Raw genomic sequence first — 11,249 nt, 5'->3', positions numbered from 1 at the left:
AAAAAAAAAGCACCTGGAGGTCTTGGAACATACAGATACAAGGATCCTCCTCCAGGCCAATTAACATTGAATCTCTGGGGGTGAGGCCCAGGCATTTGTATATTTTAAAAGCTCCCGAGTGATGTCATTCTGCTGGATTGAGAACCACTGTGATAAGTAATGAGTTTGATCAGTGAGTCTCAACCTGGGCTGCACTTGGCATTTCTCTGAAAAAGTATTGCTGCCTGGGGGCTACCCATAGAGAGATCATCGGTCTGGGTGCAGCTGGGCCTGGGGATTTAAAAAAGCTGCCCAGGTGACGTCATCAAGCTGGAGAACCACTGAGCTAGGCGCTTGCTGCACACCTCGGAGGAGAGGATGATGAAGATGAGCCAGAAACCTTTCCCACCTCCAGAATCTCCCTGTGTCAGAGAAGGCACCGTAAACCAAAAGTTTGCCACTATACTGGGAAAATTCCAGTTGACTTCCCGTGGCTCCACATCCTTGCCAACACTTACTATTGTCTATATCCAAAAAAAAATTTATTTTCAATGAGAGAGAGAGATTGAAAGCGTGAACGGGGAGGGGCAGAGGGAGAAGGGGAGAGAAAATCCCAAGCAGGCTCCATGCTCAGCGTGGAGTCCCACATGGGGGCCCGATCTCACAATCCTGAGATCACAACCTGAGCCAAAATCAAGAGTCCGAGACTGAGCCTCCCAGGCGCCTCTGTATTTTAAATGTTAGGTGTTCCAATCAATACACAGTAGCATCTCGCTTGCATAAATTGTAAATTTGATGATACTTCTTCCCTGTTCCATTGTCTGCAATTCTTTGCTGCTTCTGGATAAAGCTTGGAGTCGCAGTTACTTGCTGAGTCCCTGCTCACCTCTGAGACTCAGAGATAGTTCACGCTCTAGCCACACTGAACTACTTTCAGCAACTTCAATGCACGATGTTTTCCTCACGTTTGCATTTCTCTGTATGCTGTTACCTCCGCCTAGAACATTCCCTTCCCTTCTCTCATTGGGTCAATCCTGGTTTTCCTGTCCTTAACTCAGAGGCCAATTACTCCAGATGTCACTGACCACCTCTTTCCACTCCTAGCCTCGGTCCTAACTTCCCTGGAGCACTCCATTTCCCCCCTGCTACCCAGTTTCCCCACCTCCAACCCGAAGCATCCCCTTCTAGCTGTTTCCAAACGGGTAGATTTCAAAGTCAGCTCCATACTTGGCAGCTCTTGCCATCAAGAAATGGAGTTTTTCTCTGCTCCCTTGAATACTTCCCCATGTAAGGAAAATATTATTATGCCCATTTTACAGAAAAGGAAACCCAGCCCAAGATCACATGGCTTGTAAGTGACACAGCTAATTTCAAACGCAAGAGTTCCTGCCCCGCATCCTAAGCTCCTTGCACTAGGCTGTGGGAATCTGGCTGCCACGGACTTGCCCGTCTGTAGCTTTGCTTGCCCTGGGCTCTTTTCTGACTGGGAACATCACCTCCCTTCTTTAGGGGAACTCCTCCTGCTCCCATTCCAGCAATATAGTTTGAATGGGGACTGCCAACCACAGCACGCCCTGCTCCTTTGGCTTCAGGGCGTCAGACCCAGCCAAGAACATCAGAAACTTCCTTGCAATTTTCTGAATTAAAACTACAAGATTTTGGGTGAAGATGATGAGAGCTGAGCTTGCCCATGATGAAGTGCCATGCTTTCAGGTTCATGGAGAAAACAGGTCTGAAAAAATGAAAGTATCCCCCAACTGGTTTGTGTGTGTGCTGGGGGTACAGGGGGCAGTGAGGGTGGGGATGGGTGGGCAGTTACGTACTCAGCAGGAGCCGGAAGTACGTGAGTCCCCACTTTTATTGTCTGTGAGGGCAGCTGCGTCCCTGGTCTTCCCAAGGTTTAGTTACTTTGGTCAATAAATTCCCCACTTTGCCTCAGTTAGTTGAAACTAGGTCGCTTGCAACAATTTAAAGAACCCTCATAATATACGAGCCTTGGAGGAATTAATTGGAAGGGAGAGGATTAAGGCATTAGGTAAAACTGGCCCCTTTGAGCAGCAGGGGGAGGGCAGGGGTTGAACTAGTTGGGGGAGGGTCTGTGGATGACAGAGGTTGAGAACATAGTCCATGCCCCTGGCTCCTTCTGTAAAGTGAAAGCCCTCAGCCCCCGGTTCAACTTGACTGCAAAGGCATTTAGGACTTAGTGGAGAGATGAAAACACATTCTACATCAGAGGGAAAAAGTGTCTAACAGGTTGTGAATAATTCAGATTTAATTACTAGGAAAATGCCTTCCTTTTCTTTTTTCTTTTTATTCTGTCCCTTGCCTGATGCTTAGGCAGCAGGTGTAGGAGATATTTCTGTTCTAGAAATTCCACTTGAGAATAGTTAGCCAAGTCCTCAGCTTTTCTTCTTGCTGGGTGTGAAAACAGGGGTGTTTGGGATGTGGGCAGGAAGGAGCAGTGGGTGTGCCCCAGCTCTTCCTACCGGGTGCTGCCGGGCCTGGAGCCCACTCTGGGGGTCCTACCCTAATGCCTGGGGCCTCCGAGCTTGTGGGTCGTAGATGAGAAGGTACAGGTGTGAGAAGTTCCCAACCGCGCAGATGGGCGCCCTTACGGTCTTGTGGTTCCTCCTCTCAGACACGGCCTTACCCCTGCTCAGCAATCCTATTACACGCCTACTGCCATTTACTTCAAACCTCATTACTCACTTCGAGCCCTCGATCTCACTATCCCATCCCCACCCTCCCCTCCTCTCCGGAAGATGAATTTTTAAATAACCAGTTTTATTGAGATATAATTCATATGCCATAAAATTCACCCCTTCGAATTGTACAATTCCATGATTTTTTTTATTATATTCACAAAGGTGGACGACTGTTACTGCTCTCTAGTTTTAGAACATTTATATTACTCCAAAAAGAAACCCCATACCCATTAGCAAGTACTCCTCATCCCCACGCCCCCCACCCCCCACCCCCCAGTCCCTGGCAACCACTAATCTAATTTTTCCATCTATTAGCTCAATGGGATTTGCCTGTTCTGGACATTTCACATAAATGGAATCACACAGTATGTGGTCTTTGTGACCGGCTTCTTTCACTAGAATGGTTTTTTCAGTTGATTCGTACCGTAGCGTGTGTCAGTATTTCCATTTCTTTTTATAGCTGAATAAAATTCCTTTGTATGGATATACATTTGTTTTTTCCATTCATCAGTTGATGGACAGTTGGGTTGTTTCCGGTTTGGGGCTTTTATGAATAATGCTGCTATACACATTGGCGTCCAAGTTTTTTGCGGATATACTTCCAATTCTTCCGGGTGCTTCTCAAGTCACATGGTAACTCAGAACGGTAACTTCTGGAGTCGCCATTAAATAGGTAGGTCACATGGGGACTTTTGAGAAACTGCCAGAGTGTTTCCCAAAGTGGCTGCACCGTTTCACAGCCCTGCCTGCAATGGATTAGGGCTCTGATCTCTCCGCAGCCTTACTAACGCTTGTGATTGTCTTTTATATTTTACTCATTCTAGTGATATCTTACTGTGGTTTTGATTTACATTTCTCTAATGATTAATGTTTTCCTATCCTTATAGCCTTTGCCCATTTTAAAATTCGGTCATTTGTTTTTTTACTCTTAAATTGTAATATTTATGTAGTCTGGATATAAGTCCCTTGTCAGTTATACGATCTCCAAATATTTTCTCCCCTTTTATGGGTTGTCTTTCTGTGGTTTTGATGGCATTCTTTGAAGCACCAAGTTTTAATTTTGATGATGTCCAATCTATCTTTTTGGTTTTTTTTCTTATTACTTAACACTTTTAGTGTCTTATCTAAGAGATTCCTGCCTAACCCAAGGTCTTGAAGATTTAGTCCAGTTATTTTCTTCTACAGGTTTAATGGTTTTGGCTCTTACATTTAGATATGATTCATTTTGAGTTTATTTTTGTATATGGTGTAAGGTAGGGGTCCAACTTCATTCTTTTGTACGTGGTTATCCAGTTGTCCCAGCACCATTTGTTGAAAGACTGTACTTTCCAGGGTGCCTGGCTGGCTGGGTTGGTGGAGTGTATGACTCTGGACCTCAGGGTTGTGAGTTCAGGCCCCCACTGGGTACAGAGATGACTTAAAAATAAAATCTTAAAAAAAAAAAAAAGATTATTCTTTCTTAATTGAGTTGTCCTGACATCCGCATTGAAAATCAATTGAGTATAAATGTAAGGGCTTACCATTAGCTTCTGAATTCTGTTCCATTGATCTATGGGTTTACCCTCTTGCTAGTACCATGCTGCCTTCATAGTATAATTTTGAAGTATGTTTGGAAATCAGGGGTTGTGATTCTTCCAACTTTGTTCTTTTTCAAGTTTGTTCTGGCTAATCTGAGTTCCTTAAATTTCTGTATGAATTTTAGGGTCAGCCTGTCAATTTTTGCAGAAAGATTGCTGGGATTTTGATAGGGATTGTGCTGAATCTGTAGATCAGCTTGGGGATTATTGCCACCTTATCAATATTAAGTCTTCTGATCCATGAGTATGGGATATCTTTTCATTTCTTTAGGTCTTCCTTAATTCTTTCAACAATGTTCTTCGGTAGTCAGTGCGTAAATCTTGCACCTCTCTCGCTGAACTTATTCCCAAGTATTTAATTCTTTTTGATGCTCTTATAAGTGTAATGGTTTTCTTCATTTCATTTTTGGATTGTTCATTGGTACTGTATAGAAATATAATTGATTTTTTATAATTGATTTTTATGTATTATTCTTATCTGCAGTGTTGCTTTGTTTGTTAGTTCTAATAGGTTTTTGCGTATCTCTAAGAATTTTCTATATATGAGATCATGTCTTCTACAAATAGAGATAGTTCCACTTCTTCCTTGCCAGTCCAGCTTTCTTTTGTTTCTTTTTCTTGTCTAATTGCCCTAGCAGAAACGTTTTGAAATGGTTTAATATAGTTGTTCTTGGGCATACCATGGGCTTTGGAATCAGTCAGATCTGGTTGATTTCCACTCCACTCGCTTACTGTGTGATTGTAAGCTGGCATCTTGACTCCTTTGAACTTTGATATTTTACCCAACTTGTAGGGTTTTTAAAAAACGTGTTCTTAAAATAAAGTATAAAGTACATAGAATAAGACATACAGTGTTTAGTGTTCAGTTCGGTGAGTTTTGACTATTGTATACATTTGTGTAACAATCAACCCCAAACAAGGTATGAAGTATTTCTATCATCCCAAAAAGTTCACTTGTACCATTTTCTACCCAATTTCGTTAATCACCATAGATTGTTTTAGCCTGTTCTTAGATTCATATAAGTACAATTATACAGTATGTTCTCATTTGTAACTACCTTCTTTTATTCAATATACTGTTTTTGAGATGCATCCATGTTGTTATAGGCGTAAGTGGTTCATTTCTTTGCACTGGTGAGCAGTGTTTCGGTGTATAATTTGTTACCCATTGATGGACCCATATCCTTCACTTGATGGACATTTTGAACAGTTCCCACTTTGTAATTATTATGAATAAGGTTGCTATAAACATTTGTTTGCAAGTCTTTTGGTAGACATAGTTTTCATTCGGCATGCATAAATACCTAGGCTTGGGATCTCTAGGCCACATAGTGGATATACATTTAATTTTATAAGAAACTTCCAAATAGTTAACAATGGTTGCACTACTCTGCATTCTTTTTCCCCCCCTCTGCTCTGCCTTCTCACAGCAATGTATCAGAGTTCTAGTTTCTCCATTTCCTTGTTGACATCTGGGATTGTCAGTCTTTTTGATTTTAGCCATTCTAATAGGTTTGAAATGTCATTTGATTGAGGTCTTAACTGGCATTACCGTGACGGCTAAGGATGATGAACACCATTGCATGGGCTTATGGGTCATCGGTATATCTTCTCTTGTGAATTTTGTCCATGGCTTTTACTCATTAAAAAAATTGAGTTGTTTGCTTCTTATTGTTAATTTATAGGAGTTCTTTATATATTTTGGATACTATTCCTTTGACAAATGCACTGTTTGTCCCCAGTCTCTGTGTGTAGGGTTGTTTTGAGAGTCAAATGAGGAATTATATGTAGGACAGCGCTTGACACACAGTAATTATTCCCACGAGAGAGAGAGGGTGGTCTCTCAGTTCTCTGCCCATCGCACTGAAACTGAGCAGCACCTCCACCCATTCTTGGGGTTTTCCCCTGCTGTAGAGGAAGAGAAGAGTTTCTCAACCCAGTCCACCTCAGCAAGATCCTGCTGTAGGAATGATGCCCTCTCATACCTTTAGCTTCTTTATCTTCTATTCACACGTATTCAAAATCTAAAGTCTCTTCCATTAAAAATAAAAACAGGTGGGAGACAGATAAGGGACAGTGATTTTAAGTGAACTTTTGGTCTTTCTGGAAGTTTTAGGATTTTCTCTTTATTCTTAATGGTTCCACCATAGTATATCTGAGTGTGGGATGTTTTCAATTCTTCTTGCTTATCAGTGCTCTCATCTGGTAAGCATCTCACTGTTACCACAAGGGCTGGTGTACTTGTTTTTATCTCCCCAGTTACTCACCTTGACAAGTACTCCTGGGCCCCACCCTTCCGTCTTCTATCCAGGGGCAGCTTGGAGTCCCTCTCCCCACATTCCTACCTTCTCTGGAGATTCTCTTGCAGGTCTTGGTGATGGTTCCCTTCCATTTTATCATTATGCCATCTCCTTCTCTGCTTTCAGCTTTGACTTAAAATTTCTGACCATCTGATGGCACTTTCTTGTTTTCCCATGCTGTTATAGATTTCTTTCTTGGGTTTTGAGCGTAACACAGATATGGGTGCTAATACTCAGTTTGTCACATGAGTTCCCTCCAAGGGACCTTTCCTTTTTCTCCCCTTCTTCTTCTTCTTCTTCCTCTCCTTCTTCTTCTTCTTCCTCTTCTTCTTCTTCTTCTTCTCCTTCTTCTCCTTCTTCTTCTTCTTCTTCTTCTTCTTCTTCTTCTTCTTCTTCTTCTTCTTCTTCCTCTTCAGATTTTATTTATTTGAGAGAGAGCAAGAAAAGGGAGAGAGAAAGAGAGCAGGAAGGGGGGGAGGGGCAGAGGGAGAGGAAGAAGCACGCTCTCTGTTGAGCAGGGAGCCCGATGTAGGACTCGGTCCCAGGACCCTGGGATCACGACCTGAGCAGAAGGCAGATGCTTAACCGACTGAGCCACCCAGGCACCTCCAAGGGGACTTTCTAACATTCTACTATGTGTTGAGTACAGAGCATGGAAGTGATTCATCGTAGGCACTCAGCAGGTTAATCTCACATCGAATCAAGGGACAGACAGGTGGGTGGTAGAGAAACGTGCAGACACCATAAAGCCCATTAGCCTCTCAGTCCTGACCCCCATAATATAATGTTCAAGAGAAGTGCTGTAGAAATAAACAGACTAGTTAGGGGACTCTGGGCATTACTTTACCTCCCTAGGCCTCACTTTCCTTATTCCTAAAATGGGGCTGTAATAATTCCTACCTGGTGGGATTGCCATGAGGATAAATGCAACAATGCACAGAAAGTGCTTAGAATGTGGCACATTAACCAATAAGGATTCAATTTGTTTTAAATTAACGACGCATATTTCAGATCGAAAACCATTTGAAAGTCACATGATCTGTGTTACTTGCAGCCAATCTAATCTTACCTACAGCCCTCCCTCCCCCAAGCCTGGTTCCTCATTCACCTGCACCTTCCTCCACTTTACACCCCACCGCACCCCTCGGCATCTCTGCGCCGTCTCTCCCTGCCAAGCAGCCCAGAAGCTTGCCGCATTGTCTTCCCTTTAATGGGCCTTAATAAAAACCCTTCGCCAAGCCTGTCATCACTGCAGCAGGAGGTGAGTAAGCAATTAGCATTCCTTACTTAATGGGCCAGTATTTCTCTTGGGGTGCCAGTACCAATTAGGAGACGGAAATAAAGTTTTAATCTCGTTCCCTGATGGACATAGTACCATGTGTGGTACAACCCCTTCTCTTCCACCACACAGGTGAATTTGAGAACACCTTTACCTGGGGCGGTTCTAGAGCCGCACCTAGAGGTCACCATCGTCTTACGAGTCAGGCTTTAGAAGTACAAATGCTTCTCTTGCTCTGATGGTGGCCATACGCATCTATCCCGGCTAGGTTGGAAGGCGTGAAGCCATGAGTCTAGAGCAAGTGATGGATAAAAAGGAACACGGAGTTGCGTTTCTGACGATTAAGAAAGCATCACGCGCCAAGAGGTGCCTGGAAGAAATGTGGAGAATGCATTTCTGGTTGGAGAAAAAGAAAGCGGTCATTTGTCTGGCAACGATTTATTGAGCACCTACTGTGCTGGGGTGAGAGCAGGAAATAAAACAGACCCAGATCTCTTCCCTCGTGTTGTTTACATTGCCGTTTAAGGGTCGTGGGGGACCAAGGGGCCAAAGGAAAAAGAAAGTTTGGGCGATGGTGGTAAACGTTTTAAGATTAGCGATGACCATGAGTAGCTTCTTCAAGGTAGATCTCCAAGGGCAAATGGAAGACCTTGGAACCTTGATCTTGGCCGGCAAGAGGAGTGGAGAAACCCCAAGAGCTCAAGGAGCTTCGTGGGGAGAGCTTGAGTTTCTCCCCAGCTCTTGGGCAGGACTGGAGAGGGCTGACGGAGAGCAAGGGGACCTGCGACCTGGTTTGGTGGCTGGGAGGCGGTTCTTGAGGGAGACATGGCAAATGGCTGGTGGGATGTGGTGGTGTGAACTCACAAGCAAGCTTGCCTTGCTGGGGGCTGGCTGCTAGAGGAATCCAGGGTTTGGGGACTGAGGACGCCATAGGATAATGTACTGGTTCTGCGCATGTGCCTTGAGATCAAGCAGACCTGGGTTTGAGGTGGGGCCCACCATGGGCAGCGCGTGTGACCTTGGAAAGTTTGCACTTTCTCTGCAGATGGAGACTTCAGTTTCTTCATCTTTAAAATGGGAATAATGCTGTAGCTTGGTTGTGTGGATTTAGGCTAACGAGTATATATATATATATGCGCGCCTGACATTATTATCCTGTTTGCAAAATTGCCTGTGCATGGACTGATTCACAGCCACTTCTGGAGGGTTCCCGGGTGCAAACATGCGTCTTTCTCCTCAGACCCATCACGGCCATCATCCCAGGGGGTGAGCTTCCCAGACATCCAGGGTTGCTTGGGGTCCACTCCAGCTGGGCAAGGGGCTCCTGGCTGCCCCTGTGTCCTTGCACTTAAAGGCCTCCTTTCACTTTGTTTTTAAATATTTCCCGAAGCTCTAATTGCTACACTTCCTCAAATGTTTTTAATACAGGCAATCAGTGAGTACTGCAATTAGGAGAGCCTAATTGCCATCGGCATTCTTTCTCTTGTCTCAGAAACCACCATTGGAACAGTCACAAATAAACCTTAATGAAGACCAAAGATCTTTCTCCAGTCGAAAGCCGTTTGTAATCATGATCTGTTATTGTCAAAGCCAGCAGGCGGAGGGGACCTTGCAAGGGCTGTTACATATTCAGCGGCGGGAGGAGCAGAGAGAGGTGTGGCTGGGGTCTGGGAGGACCTGAGCAAGGGTGGCTTAGGGCTGGGGGTCTGGGGTCCAGGCAGGCGCCCCAGAGGGCTTGCATTCCGTCTCCGTATTGTTGCTCTTTGATGTATTTATTTGGCTGATAAGTCTCTTGAGTCCTTCTTTTATAACAATTCTCAAGATGCAGCACGTGAATGGGAAAGCGTACATGCCGTAAGATGTGATGAGCTTTTAAATATATATATAGACCCCACGTAACCACCACTCGGATCAAGATTTAGAACATTTCCAACATCCTGGGAGGCTCCCTCCTGCCTTTCTCGGGATTATCTGTCAGGGTGAAATCAGAAAAGCAGAACCTCAGTGAGAGTTAGGTTATCAGAAACGATAAGAATTTGACCTTACCCAACCACGGGACCATCTGGGGGAAATAAAAGTCCAAAAGAGGGTTTCGGGAAATCCGAGAAAAGGCGCTCGCTGGAACCATGGGCAGAGGTACGCGAGTCAGAACTTGCAGAGAAGCCTGGAAGCCAGTCCTGTCCAGCTGGAGGAGTGAGACCCCCGAGAGCCTGGTGCAGAAACCCATGGAAGGCTGTAGGCGCATTGGAGCTTCTGCCTCTGTGAATTCACACGGAAGCATCCGATGGTGGATCAGGTCCCTGCGGGTCAGCAGAAGGACGAGACGTGGCATGGGGAGAGCAGAGCTGGGGTGAGCTGGAACCTGGCAGCACCCCTGCGTCTGTCTCTTACCGCCTGGAACCTTCAATGGTACCCCCTCACTGCTGCCTCCCACACCCCCACAGCTTCGCTTCGGCGGCTCTAACCTGGAAGCATACAGGGAAGGTGATTCTGGGAAGCCGGGCCCTCGGTCTGAGTAGGCTGACACAGCGGAACAATCCAGCACAGTGGAAAAAGGTCCGTGCCCACTCGATGTGGCTCATGGGGTTGTGTTCTCCAGCCGCACGGTGTAGGGTCCTTGAACAACACGTAGAACAGCACCTTCCCAGAGCTGGCACGGGGAGGAGGTCTCTGGCTGTCGTGTAGGAAACAGAGGCAAAAGAAAAATTATTCAATTTCCTTACTACTTGCCGCCCATTGACGAGTCCTCGAGGTGGGCAGAGTGACATTCCTCTAGGGACTCAACTGCCTGGTTGTTGACACTTTGCAAAGGGCAAAAGGCAGTCTTCGCCTGACCCCCAAGATCCTGCGAGTCTACTTTCACCTATAAAAGTGCCTTTGGAAGCTTCCTTTGTCTCTACTCCCCTCCCCCCAAGATACATGTTGGCCATCATCCCCCAAGTATATGACCCCCGATAGACATCTGAAGGGTCTCACTCAGTAGGGCACAGGCGGGGTTGGGGGGAGATAGGTAGGGGGCTTCATGATCGGGCTCACAGAAATCCCAGAAATGCTGAGGTGTAAGGAAACCAGAGATGAGGGAACACACCAGACCGCCCTGCCCTGGCCGTCAGAGGTGGGGTGTTTTTATGGCAATCACATCGTGACCAACAACGAAAAACCAGACCGCAAAGAAGAAGTGAGCCATTAAAAGATGTGATCACCAGTCCTTACTCAAACCAAGGCGTCGCAAGAATAAGGTCACAAGCTCCGTGGTCAGTTCTAAATAAGATTGTCGGTGGAGGCCCACGTTGGCTCTCACCCCTGAGAGCTTTCTTCCCCTGTATCCTTGCTGCATAAAACTCTGTCTGGGTCGGATTCTCAGACAGTGGCCAAGGTCACCGTGCCTTGGCATGGTGTTCACAGGAGG

The sequence above is a fragment of the Ursus arctos genome, unplaced genomic scaffold, assembly GCF_023065955.2.
Source record: "Ursus arctos isolate Adak ecotype North America unplaced genomic scaffold, UrsArc2.0 scaffold_2, whole genome shotgun sequence".
Classification (NCBI taxonomy): domain Eukaryota; kingdom Metazoa; phylum Chordata; class Mammalia; order Carnivora; family Ursidae; genus Ursus; species Ursus arctos.
The sequence above is the reverse complement of the archived record's forward strand: the minus strand, read 5'-3'. Positions refer to the sequence as shown.